At 43.7% G+C, this 13004-nt stretch overlaps 1 pseudogene across 1 annotated transcript in view; it reads left to right on the top strand.

The window, feature by feature from the left end:
• Positions 1–12406, top strand: part of LOC308515426 (nuclear prelamin A recognition factor-like) — a 33967-nt pseudogene extending 21561 nt beyond the window's left edge. The window contains exon 2 of the transcript in view: positions 11265–12406. The product of the transcript in view is annotated as a nuclear prelamin A recognition factor-like (transcript). The remainder of the gene's footprint in view (positions 1–11264) is intronic.
• The last annotated feature ends 598 nt before the right edge of the window (positions 12407–13004 follow it).

Raw genomic sequence — 13004 nt, 5'->3', positions numbered from 1 at the left:
TTGGCTCCCGCCCCCACCTGCTTCTGCCCCTCCCCCCCCCCCCTTCTGGCTCCTCACCTGCCTCCACCAGGGGCTCAGGCCAAACCCTGGGAGCTTCCTGATGACTCTCACCTCACACTTCACTTTCCAGTCCAGCCCACCAGCGCCCACAGCAAACTAACCTACCGGTTGGAGAGTCTGCCCCTTGGTGGTCAGTGTGCATCATAGTGACTGGTCAAGTGGTTGAACTCCCAGCCGAACTCCTGGTTGAGGGGACAATTTGCATATTAGGCTTTTATTCTATAAGATAAGGTGGGGCAAAAGTAGGTTTACAGTTCATATGAAAAATAATATAAGAATTAAATAATACGATTCTGAGCCCCAGTTTTCCTACGTTTGGGCTGGAGGAAAGAAGGTTACAAAATATATATTCCCATAAAGCTAAATGGATTTTCTATTTTAAAGAAGTGTCCTGATTTTAGGGGAACCAAGATGGCGGCATAGGTTAACGCCAGAGTTTGCTGCTTTGAACAACTACTTCAAAAGTGAAACCAAAAAACGGAAGGGACATCACCCAGAACCACAGGAACGCTGGCTGAGTGGAAGTCCTACAACTAGGAGGAAAGAGAAACGCATACGAACACTCAGAGGAGGCACAGTGCTGAAGTCAAATTCTGAGGTGCGGAGTGCGCGGAGCGGGCTGGCGGCGGAGGGCGCGGTTGGCGTTTTCAATCGGGAGGGAGTCGCAGACTCTGAGCTCCAGATACAGGCGAGTCTTTAGGGACCCAGACTCAAACGGGAGAAGCGGGACTGTCTGGCTTCGATCAGAGCAAGTGCAGCTTTCTCTCCGAGGTTTGCAGCCGTTGCTGGGACTCAGAGAGGCAGAGCCCCTGGGGACAGGACTGAGAGCCGCCATAACTGCTCTCTCCGGCCCACCCTATTGATCCTGTGCGACCTGCCCCGCCCAAGCCCTGCACAGAGGCATTTGCCGGATAGCCTCAGGCAAAGGCTAGATTAGCACCTCCCTAGAGGACAGAAGTTCTCTCACTGCAGACACAGCTGATTCTCATAGCCACTTGGCCTGGAGGTCAAACCCTCCCTGGCATTAGCTACAACAATCAAGGTTTAACTCTAAGACTGCGAACAAAGACCACTAGGGGGTGCACCAAGGAAGCATAACAAAATGCGGAGACAAAGAAACAGGACAAAATTGTCAATGGAAGATATAGAGTTCAGAACCACACTTTTAAGGTCTCTCAAGAACTGTTTAGAAGCCGCCGATAAACTTAATGAGTTCTACAAGAAAACTAATGAGATCCTCGATCTTATATTGGGGAACCACCTAGAAATTAAGCATGCACGGACTGAAATAACGAATATTATACAGACTCCCGACAGCAGACCAGAGGAGCGCAAGAATCAAGACAATGATTTGAAATGCGAAGAAGCAAAAAACACCCAACCGGAAAAGCAAAATGAAAAAGGAATCCAAAAATGCGAGGATAGTGTAAGGAGCCTCTGGGACAGCTTCAAGCGTACCAACATCAGAATTATAGGGGTGCCAGAAGATGAGAGAGAGCAAGATATTGAAAACCTATTTGAAGAAATAATGACAGAAAACTACCCCCACCTGGTGAAAGAAATGGACTTACAGGTCCAAGAAGCGCGGAGAACCCCAAACAAAAGGAATCCAAAGAGGACCACACCAAGACACATCATCATTAAAATGCCAAGACCAAAAGATAAAGAGAGAATCTTAAAAACAGCAAGAGAAAGAAACTCAGTTACCTACAAGGGAATACCCATACGACTGTCAGCTGATTTCTCAACAGAAACTTTGCAGGGCAGAAGGGAGTGGCAAGAAATATTCAAAGTGATGAATACCAAGAACCTACAACCAAGATTACTTTATCCAGCAAAGCTATCATTCAGAATTGAAGGTCAGATAAAGAGCTTCACAGATAAGGAAAAGCTAAAGGAGTTCATCACCACCAAACCAGGATTATATGAAATGCTGAAAGGTATCCTTTAAGAAGAGGAAGAGGAAGAAAAAGGTAAAGATACAAATTATGAACAACAAATATGCATCTATCAACAAGTGAATCTAAGAATCAAGTGAATAAATAACCTGATGAACAGAATGAACTGTTGATTGTAATAGAATCAGGGACATAGAAAGGGAATGGACTGACTATTCTTGGGGGGGAAAGGGGTGTGGGAGTTGCGGGAAGAGACTGGACAAAAATCGTGCACCTATGGATGAGGACAGTGGGTGGGGAGTGAGGGCGGAGGGTGGGGCGGGAACTGGGAGGAGGGGAGTTATGGGGGGGGAAAGAGGAACAAATGTAATAATCTGAACAATAAAGATTTAATTAAAAAAAAGAATTAAATAATAATGCAAGAATACACTGTGTTTCACCTACTCACAATTATAAACCTACTTTGCCTCACCCTGTGTATGGATGAAACAGTTACCCTGATTAATGCCCAGAACTTCTTGTTTTCTTTAATGTTTGTTAAATGAGTGAAATTAGGAATGAACAAAAAAACATGCACTATAAACAATGCTCTATTTTAGATGTTTAAGGGATGAAAGTGACATGATAGCATCACTGTCCTCAAGATACTTGTAATCATATAAGAAGAGATGGCAAGTACAAAATTAATTGTAATTCAGAACAGAATGTAAATTACCCAAGAATGTCGCAAACCAAATGATAAAGTAATTCTGAGCAAAAAATAAGTCACATTCAACTGTGAACTCTATTAAGTGCCCTATATTTTGAATAAGTGTAGAATTTTTTTAAGTTGCTGTATAAAAAATAATTTTTAAGTTGCTATATACGATATAAAAAAAGTACAAAGGCAGAAGTAGAAATCACCTATAGTCCCAATATTGAGAGAAAAACATGTAGTTTTGTTTTGAGCTAATGACTCTTAATATTTGTAGGTGATCCCACCAGACATTTGTTTACACATATGTGTATGTGTGTTTGTGTTTATATAAATACTAGAGGCCCGGTGCATGAAATTTGTGCACTGGGGGATGGAGTTCCCTCAGCCCAGCCTGCCCCTCTCACAGTCCGGGAGCCCTCAGTGGATGTCCTACTGATGGCCACAGCCTGGCAGCAGAGGCTCGGAGCAGGCATCCTGTGTGTGTGTGTGTGTGTGTGTGTGTGTGTGTGTGTATGTGTCCGCCAGAGCCTGCCCCCAGCTGCATTGGAGGCTCAGAGCAGGCACTGTGTGTGTGTGTGTGTGTGTGAGTGTGAGTGTGTGTGTCTGCTGGGGGCTTACCCCCAGACACACCGTGGAGGCTTGGAGCAGGCTCCCCTCTGTGTTGATCTCTCAGGCTCTCCATGGCGATCCCAGAACAGGCCCACTTGGGTGCCGCCTGCCCTCCACACTTGCCTACTCTGGGATCACCATGGGGTCCTAGCTGGCAGCGGGGCTTAGGCAGCACACAGGGGTTCCCGGCTAGGGAGGGGCTTAGGTGACTTTCCCTTTTCTGTTTACTCTGTTGGCTTCTTGACTGCTTACAGGTCCCATGAGCTCACCTTGGCAATACTTCTTTACCCAGTAGAAACAGTTTTTCCCTATATAGTAACCGCTGGATTCAGTTTGCAATTTTTTAACACTTGTGGAATAAGCCTCATTATGCCATTCTTAGTTATCAGCATTGGCCAACAGTGTCCCATCCTCTGAGGTCAACCCCTGGGCAGGTCTCTCCTCCAAGCTCAGAGATACCAGGCCCCTTGAGCAGCTGAACCAGTACCCTCTTCTCGAAGGCCTGAGTTTTAGCTCTCCAGCGACCCTTCTCTAAGTTTCTAAAGTTTAATAATTCCAACCTTTTCTATTTTGTCTTGAAGACGCAAGGATAGTGTCTGCATCCTGCAGTTGCTGCCTCTTGTGCATGTTAGTATTCTTTTTTTATTTTTCAGGTACCTAGTTTATAAGTTTATGCGTAGTTGACAATTCTTTACACTAAATTCTCTGTGTTCAATAACTGGTTTGTTTTCTGTTCCCTTACTGGACACTGATAGAGACAGTGGTCACAGAAAACAGCAGAACTTTTGTACTGAGTATATAATGAAATCAAGTTTTGTATCTTTTAAGAAAAAATGTAATTTATTTAAAGTCACCCAATATATATGTGACTCCTTAAAGAGTTTCATGAAACTAATGGGGATGAAGAGGATTAAGAGATGAAACCAATTCTTAATAAGTGTGGTTTATAAAATGTGCCCAAACAGCATTGCTTTCATCAGATACACTCTGGATACCTCTTCATATTCCCCTCCAGTGCCATAAAGTCACATCTCTAAGAAGCAGCAGGATGGGTTTGTATTATGGAACCTGGCTAATAATGGGCTGTTTGCAGAGTTGGGGTGTCTCAGTGACCTGATGTTCTTCCGGAAGCTGCAATTACCTATAGAGAATAACTGTAGACACTCCTATTTGGGGAAATTCAGGGAAATGTCATGGAGGTGTACCTTTGGAAATGGCCATGCATGCAAGCTGTGGTGAGAGCAAGAATGAAGGATTTGCAGCATTGAGATAAAACCCCTGTATGCAGTGACTGTGGTCATGACAGATTCTTCTCTTTTGAGCCTCATTTTCTATAAAATGTTATGGTTCTACAATTTTAAGCCATCCACTAAAGCCTAAATATATTAAAGAGGCTTAAGAGCCAAGATCATAGTTCTGAAAATTAAAGTGATTGGAGACTGTTTTAAACTGCATTCTAGTGAAACAAATTAGTTGATCAGTTTATAGCTACAATCCCTTTTGTGCAATTAGTGCAAGGCTGTATCCATTCAATTGTAACCACGTAAGAGCAAACCCTCTCAGGTTTCCTAAAGTATTTATTATTTTGAATATAATTCAATCTGATTTTGAAAAAGAAGTCTCTCAAATATTTCAAATGTATTTTTCTGTTTTATAAATGTAGCATCGAGTACAATGTTGCTACAGTAAGCTTTTTAGTACATTTTAATTTTCCATATGAGCTAGATTTTAGGATTTTATGGATAATTATATCAATTGCAAATAATTACAGTTTTGTTTTATTCCTACTAATTATTTTCAACTTACTTCTTCAGGTTTAGTACCTCCAATGAGAAGTTGAATCAAAATGGTGAGAGTGAGCATACTTATCTCATTCCTGATTTTATAGGGAATATTTTTAAAGTTTCACTTTTGAATATGCTATTTTCTATAGTCTTTTGACAAATAGCCTATATATGTATATATATATCAGAACTTAGAGCAGGAATAATGAATCACTGTAGATATGACAAAGAAAAAGAAATCCTAATAGGTACTTGAACAATTGTTGGAAAAGCTGAAAGACAGGATTGGGGTAGAGGGAGGGCTGATGCTTAAATTTGTTTCCAGGTTACCCTCCACAGGTGTCATCAGAGGTGAGTAAATCTGCAACAGTTGCTGCCACTGCTGCCATTGCCACAGCTGCTTCACCTCATGAATCTGGTACCAAAAAAGGAAAATAATGAGTAATAATCAACAATTCCAATTGGTTCTTGCTTGTCAACCACCTCTGCCAAGGAAAGTTGTCTTCTGCTCTTGCATCAGTCAAGGTATAAAACCACAGTAGTTATCTGAACAGATATAACTTAATAGAAAGATTTTTAAGCTAAGTAGAAAGTTGTTAACCATGTAATTCAAAAGGGAAAAAAAACTAAAAATATAAGTTATGGAAACAGCAATTGCAGGAAGCAGTGACCGCCCCTAGACTTAGGTAAACAAAGAAGGGGCTGGTGTTACAGTCATGCACTGCTTAATGACAGGGACACATTCCAAGAAATGCATTGTTAGGTGATTTCGTTGTGTGAGCATCACAGAGTATATTTACAGAAACCTAGATGGTATTGCTTACTACACACGTAGGCTACATGGTGTACTGTAGCCTATTGGCTCCTAGGCTGCAAATGTATACAGCAGTTATTGTATTGGACACTGTAGGAAATTTTAACACAATGGTAAGCATTGTGTATCTAAACATATCTTGACATATAACAATCATAGTCAAAATATAAAAGATACAAAATGGTGCACCTGTATGGGGCACTTACCATGAATGGAGCTTGCAGGACTGGAAGTTGCTTTGGTTGAGTCAGTGAGTGAGTGGTGAGTGAATGTGAAGACCTATGACATTACTGTATACCACTGTGGACTTCATAAACACTGTACACTTAAGGCTACACTAAATTTGTAAAACAACACAAACTTAAATCAAGCACAAAAGAAAATTATACAATCAAAAGACATGGTAACATGAGATGCACAAGGGTACTGCCATCTTAACATGACATATAAGTAGGGTGAGGGTGGGATACAATCGGCCCTCTGGGTGGGCAGTGGAATGCCCTTGCCAGCCTGGGAACCAGATCTGTCCCGCTGACATTCGTCCAGGTTGCTGAGAGCCACCTAGCGGCCACTTTTATATTGTTTATTCCTTGCCCAGTGTCTAGGGAGGAGAAGCAGCTGAGGTGCCCAAGGCTGACTTCCAGGAGGCTAGTGGCGCTGTCAGGATCATGCCCACAGCGCTGGTCTGTTGGTGCCTGTCCCGTTCTTCAGAGATTGGACCTGCAGGACAACTGAGGGAGTGAGTGGCTGCTGGCTGGCTGGTGGGCTGCCAGAATGGATCTCAGCTAAGTGGTACTCCCATTGTGGGAGCACACTGACCACCAGGGGGCAGCTCCTGCATTGAGTGTTTGCCCCCTGGTGGTCAGTGCATGTCATAGTGATTGGTTGTTCTAGTCCTTTGGTTGTTTAGGCTTTTGCATATATAGATACCTGCTTTTCTTCTGGGAGTCTGGAACTTTGGAAATGATGGCTTGTTAGTGCCAATGTGACCAGTCCCCAGTGAAACCCTGGACTTAGAGTGACATAAGACATACCTCATTTTTGTCCCTCATCTCAACAGCAAAAATTTAGCATCATTCTATAAGCAAAAGGGCCTTTGTGGAATCTATGGGATCCAGCACCATACACCAAGAGACCTGGGAGGAGTCCTGTCCATCCCTGCATTTGGCAATAGGCAGGCAGACTTTGTTCCTGGCTGTGTGTCCTCTGGTGATGGGTGAGCTAGCTCCAGCCCCTTTGGTCATGGTGCAGGTGCTCCTGGAAAGCATTGTCTTACACAATCATTCACATACAAGAGAGACTTTGTGGAAGTCCAGGTTTCCAGAGGGACGTTACAGAACACTAACAGAGCCAGAAAATACAAGTCTGGACATATAGAAGTGGGTAATAGGAACAATTTGATTTTATCCCCTCCTAAAAGGTGGCACAGTTCAAGGACAAGATACATATTCTCGGCTGTGATTTTTCCCATGGGGAAAAACAAAACAGGGGAGAGAGCACCTGGCTTCCCCAGCCATGTGGGATACTACCAAAGGGGTTAATTTCTGTCTTGTCCCATGGAGATTATTGAATCATGAACTACATGACCAGGGTGTGAGAAAAGGCTAGGAGAGTAGCAGATAGGACTCTTGGAGGGCATTAGAAGAATGAGAATCTTACTAATTGCATTATGACTCCATTAAAAAGCCCACTCATGAACTTAATTCACCCACAAATTCCTTGAAACGAGAACATAAAACATGTGAAAATATGTAACACACCAGTAAAGGTAAGTACATAGTCAGATTCAGAATACTCTAATGCTATAATATGTTGAAATGTTAAATACTTACCTCTATAATAAATGTTATTAAAGGGTAAGAGTATTAAAAATAACTATAGCTATAACACTTTGTTAGTGAATACTTAATATAAAAACAGGTAAAGTTTTACATCAAAAACATAAAAGAGTTTTTCTATGCAAGTAAAATGAAGTTAATGGCAAAATAGACTGCTATTTCTATTAAATATTTTATGAAAGCTTCATGATAACTACAAAGCAAAACCTACAATAGATTCACAAAAGAGAAAGAAGGAAATCAAAACATACATCAATGTGGGAATGCAGACTGGTGTAGCCACTGTGGAAACCAGTGGAGTTTCCTCAAAAAAGAAAAGAAAATGGAACTGTTGTTTGACTCAGTGATCCCATTTCTAGGAATATTTCCTAAGAAGCCTGAAGCACCAGTCAGAAAGAATATATGCACCCCTATGTTCATAAAAGCACTATTTACAATAGCTATGATCTGGAAATAGTCCAAGTGCCCATCAATAGATGAATGGATAAAAAAGCTGTGGTACATGTATACCATGGATTATTATGCAGCAGTAAAAACAAAGAATCTCTTAACCTTTGAGACAGCATGGAGAGACCTGGAAAGTATTATGCTAAGTGAAATAAGCCAGTCAGAGAAAGACAAGCATCACATGACCTCACTTATATGTTGAATCTAATAAACAAAATAAACTAACAAACAAAATAGATCCAAGTCCCCATAACTTCAGACTGTAAAAACCAGTGGGGATTGTGGCTGAGTGACATGGAGGCTTCTGGAGTCTTCTTGAAGGGTCAGAACACAAACATACATGGTCCTGCTTCCTCTGACTGCCAGAGCCAGGAGGCTTTTGGGGATCCAGGTACATACATGGAGGAACCAGATTGTCTGGCATTGGGATAGGAACTCAGGTGCAGCTTTTTCCCTGATGTGGGTGCTCCCAGGGGTCATTGTTCCTGTGCTGGGACCAAACCCCTTCATAGAGCTGACTGGAAGCTATATCTGACTTTCCATCAGATTGGCCACACTATTTGCTCCATATGATGAGACCCTGTCCCATCTAGTCTGCAGGCACACCCAAGCTGTTTGCAGTAGCTTCTCCATATGAAATGGCCTGGCCTTTCTCAGGATTCAGACTTTCTCAAAATCTCTCAAACAAGCAGCAGTTATATCAGCATACCTCAAACCTATCAGTAAGAGGCATAAGACCGGGCAGTAGCACCAGCTTGCCTACCTTCATAGCTGTGCCTCGCCTCAGCACTTCCAAGCCCAATACAAGTAGCAGCCATCTGCAGATTTCTGTAGCCCCTCCTGGGTGGCCTTAGGCAGTGGTTGACTTTGTACCTCCCTAGAGGCCCCAAAGTCAATACACCTGTTGGACAATTTCAAAAAATACCAGATTACAATTCTACACATCCACAAGTGACACATGCAAGGGACAGACTCACTGAGCACCAAAGCCCCGCTGGGGAGGCTGATCCACTTGGACCCTACAGGACACCTACTACACAAGGCCACTCTACCAATTCCAGGAGACATAGCAGCTCTATCTAATACATAGAACCAAACATAGGGAAGCAACCAAAATGCATAAACAAAGAAACATGTCACAAATGAGAGAAATGGAAGCAAGCAAACGATTGGATACATAGTTCAAAACAATGGTTATAACTTTACTCAAGGAGCTTAATGATAGTTTCAAGGGACTCAGTGAGGCATTCAAGAATCTTAATGAGAATTTCAAAGACATGGTGAAGGACTAGTCATTTAAGCATACACTAACTGAAATAAAGAATAGTTTACAGAAATTCCACAGTAGAGTAGAGGATTCCAAGAATCAAATAAACAATTCAGACTATGAGGAAACAAAAAAACACCTAATTAGAAGAGCAGAAAGAATTGAAAATAATGAAGATAGTGTAAGGAGCCTCTGGGACAACTTCAAGTGTATCAACATTCACATTATAGAGATGCCAGAAGAAGAAGAGAGAGAGCAAGATATTGAAAATTTATTTGAAGAAATAACAACAGAAACTTTCCCTACCTGGTGAAAAAATAGACTTACAAGAGAGTCCCAAATAAGAGGAACCCAAAGAGGCCCACACCAAGACACATCATAATTAAAATGCCAAGGAGTAAAGATAAAGAGAATCTTAAAAGCAGCAAGAGTAAAGCAGTTAGTTACCTACAAAGAAACACCCATACAACTGTCAGTTGATTTCTCAACAGAAACTTTATAGGCCCGAAGGGAGTGGCAAGAAATATTTGAAATAATGAATAGCAAGGACCCACAACTAAGATTATCCAGCAAAGCTATCATTTAGAATTAAAAGGCAGATAAAGAGCTGCACAGACAAGAAAAAGCTAAAGGAGTCCATCACCACCAAACCAGTATTACATGAAATGTTGAAGGTTGTTCTTTAAGAGGATAAAAAAAAAGATAAAAAATATGAACAATAAAATAGCAATAAGTACATATTTATCAACAGTTGAATCTAAAAATCAAAATAAATTAACAAGAAATCGAATGAACAAAATAAATTGATGAATAAAATAGAATTAGAGGCATGGAAACATGGAACAGACTGATGAATCTTAGGGGGAGGAGGACAAAGGGGCATGAAGAGATCAACTAAAGATCTTATATGCATATTAGGAAAGGGGGACATCTGTAACACTCTTAACAATAAAGATTTTTTTTAAGTTTATAATTAAACCCTTTGCAACTAAAATTTTAATAAAATGAAATTGGCTCCAGAAAAACAAGAAAACAAAACTATGGTACATTTATACTATGGAATATTATCTATATATATATATAAAGCCAGTGTCTGTGATGATCAGGAAGACCAAAGGACCAGTCACCATGATGTGCATTGAGCACCTCTCGGTCCTTCCCCCCAGCCCTCAGGCTCCGATTGATCAGGGGATGGCTAATGGGGGAACCAGGATGAGTGGCACGGCAGGGACTGGCGAGCTGGTGGAAGGCAGACTCTTGTCCCAGCCCTCAGGCTCCGATTGATCTGGGGATGGCTAATGGGGGAACCAGAGTGAGTGGCACCACAGGGACTGGCAAGTGGGTGGAAGGAAGACCCCTAGGTTTCTCCTGGCCCTCAGGCTCCAATCGATCAGTGGCGGAGGTGGGGTGGAGCTGGGGACTGGCTCCTTTAGTAGTTCTGCAGGTTCAATCTCCAGAGGACAGGCTAGGCACCAATAGACCAGCACTGCTGGCATGATCCTGACAGCACTGCTGGCCTCCTGGAACTCGGCCTTGAGATCTGTGGCCGCTTCCCCTTCCTAGAAGCTCCACAAGGAAGAAAGGATACCACCAGCAGCGCCAGGGGTGACCAGTGGTGACTGCTCTCCCCATGCTTCCTTTAGGTCACTCGAGCTGGCCCTCACCCGCCCCGCTCCAGATGAAGTGTGAGCACCATACATGGAAGGAATGTAGTAAAAAAACAAAAACCGATGACCAAGACAATGCCACAGTCAACGTCCGGAGACCGGCTCAGGAGAATGGGGAGATGGGAGAATTCCATAAATTGGCCAATGCCAAGATATTTCTGAGTGACTGCCTGTGCGTGACAGTTGTGTGACCGCAGAGGAAGGAGTCCAAGTTTCTCAGCAGAACACCAAGGACTTCTTCTGTGTTCTGAACCTTATTAAGAAATGTGGTACCTCACAGCACAAGGTGCTGGCAGTGTCCATGTGTCCTCAGTCTCTGCCTTATTTTGCTGCTAAATTCAGCTTCAGTGTCACTGATGCATCCAGAAGGTTCTGCGACTTTCTCAAAAGCCTTGGGGCGCACTGTCTTTGACATGAAGATAGCTGTGAACTTCAGTCTCCTGGAGAGTCAGAAGGAATTTGTGCATGGGTACTGCCGGCACCGTGAGGAAGATCCCCGGCTACCCATGCTGACCTCCGCCTGCCCCAGCTGGGTCTGATATGCAGAGTGGTGCTGGGTCACCCCAACACCCCCACCTCTGCACCACCAAGTCTCCCCAGCAGATCATGGGCTCTCTGGTGAAGAATTACTTCACCAGGTGGCAGAACCTGTCCCCAGACAAGATTTTCCATGTCATTGGGGCCCCATGTTATCACAAGAAACTGAAAGCCCTTCGAGAAGATGTTCCCATAGCTTTGCATAGTTCCCGGGGTGCTGACTGCATGTTAACCTCAGGTGAAATTGTCCAGATAATGGAGAAAACTGACCTCGCCTTGAACGCCACCACCGTGGACACCGTTTGGAGACGTGAAGGAAGAGGAGGTGAGGCTCCACGAGGGTGCCAGCTCTGACGGGTACCTGGTGCACATCTTCAGGCACATGGCCAAGGAGCTGTTCAACGAGGATGTGGGGGTGCTCACCTACTGCAACCTGAGGAACAAAGACTTCCAGGAGGTCACCCTTGAAAGGGATGGAGAGGTTCTGCTACACTTTGAGGCTGCTTACAGCTTTCCGAACATCCAGAAGTGGTCCTGAAGTTGTAGAGGGGCAAGTTCCCCTGCCACTTTGTGGAGGTCCTGGCCTGCACCAGGCATGACTAAGTGGCAGGGGCCAGGCCCAGGTGGAGGACGGGTGTGTGGACAGGGCACTGCTACGGCAGATGGAAGGCGTCTATGTTGCCATCCTGGTGTGGCCCCCAGAGACCAGCGCCCATGTGCAAGAGCTGTACCAGAAGTGGCTGGGTGGGGGGACTCCCCCAGGCCCAGGCACCTTGCACACTGCCTAGCAGGGTCCAGGGAAGCCTGCCAGGACATCAAGTGGTAAAGGTCCAGCAGATGTCCGGCCTGCAGCCGCCTGAGGAGGGGTGCCAGATGCGTGAAGGAAAGGCTTAGCATCTCTGTCATCACTTTGGTTTCCAGAATTCCCTGCTCCCCATCTGTTGGCTCCCTCCCTCTGAGTAGCACTGTCATTGTCACATGGGTGCAACTGGAATATTGTATCTCTAGAGGATTGCCCCAATGTACATATCCTTTTATCCAGCAATGAAAAAAATCCCAAAGAACAAGAATAGAGACAGACTATTATCCTTTAGGCTTAAAAAAACAACAACCTGGAAGTGTCCTGGTTGTTCTGTTCACGTGCCTCAGAGAGATTGGATGAGGAAATGGCCCGGTTTGGCCCTGACTTTACCCACTTATGTTACTCTTGAAGGTTTCTTTGCCACAATGTGAATAAACTGCCACCTTTTGGAAAAGGGACTCATATGAAAGTCTGCATTCCCAACTTTTCTTGAAACAGATCTATGTTCTGCAGCTGTGGTCACCGTCCTGAGACCAGGTCCTGTCTACCAGGTTCTGTCGCTGGGAATCAGGGGGCACTGGAGT

This window comes from Myotis nattereri (assembly GCF_964212035.1).
Source record: "Myotis nattereri genome assembly, chromosome: 3".
NCBI lineage: Eukaryota > Metazoa > Chordata > Mammalia > Chiroptera > Vespertilionidae > Myotis > Myotis nattereri.
The sequence above is the reverse complement of the archived record's forward strand: the minus strand, read 5'-3'. Positions and strand labels throughout refer to the sequence as shown.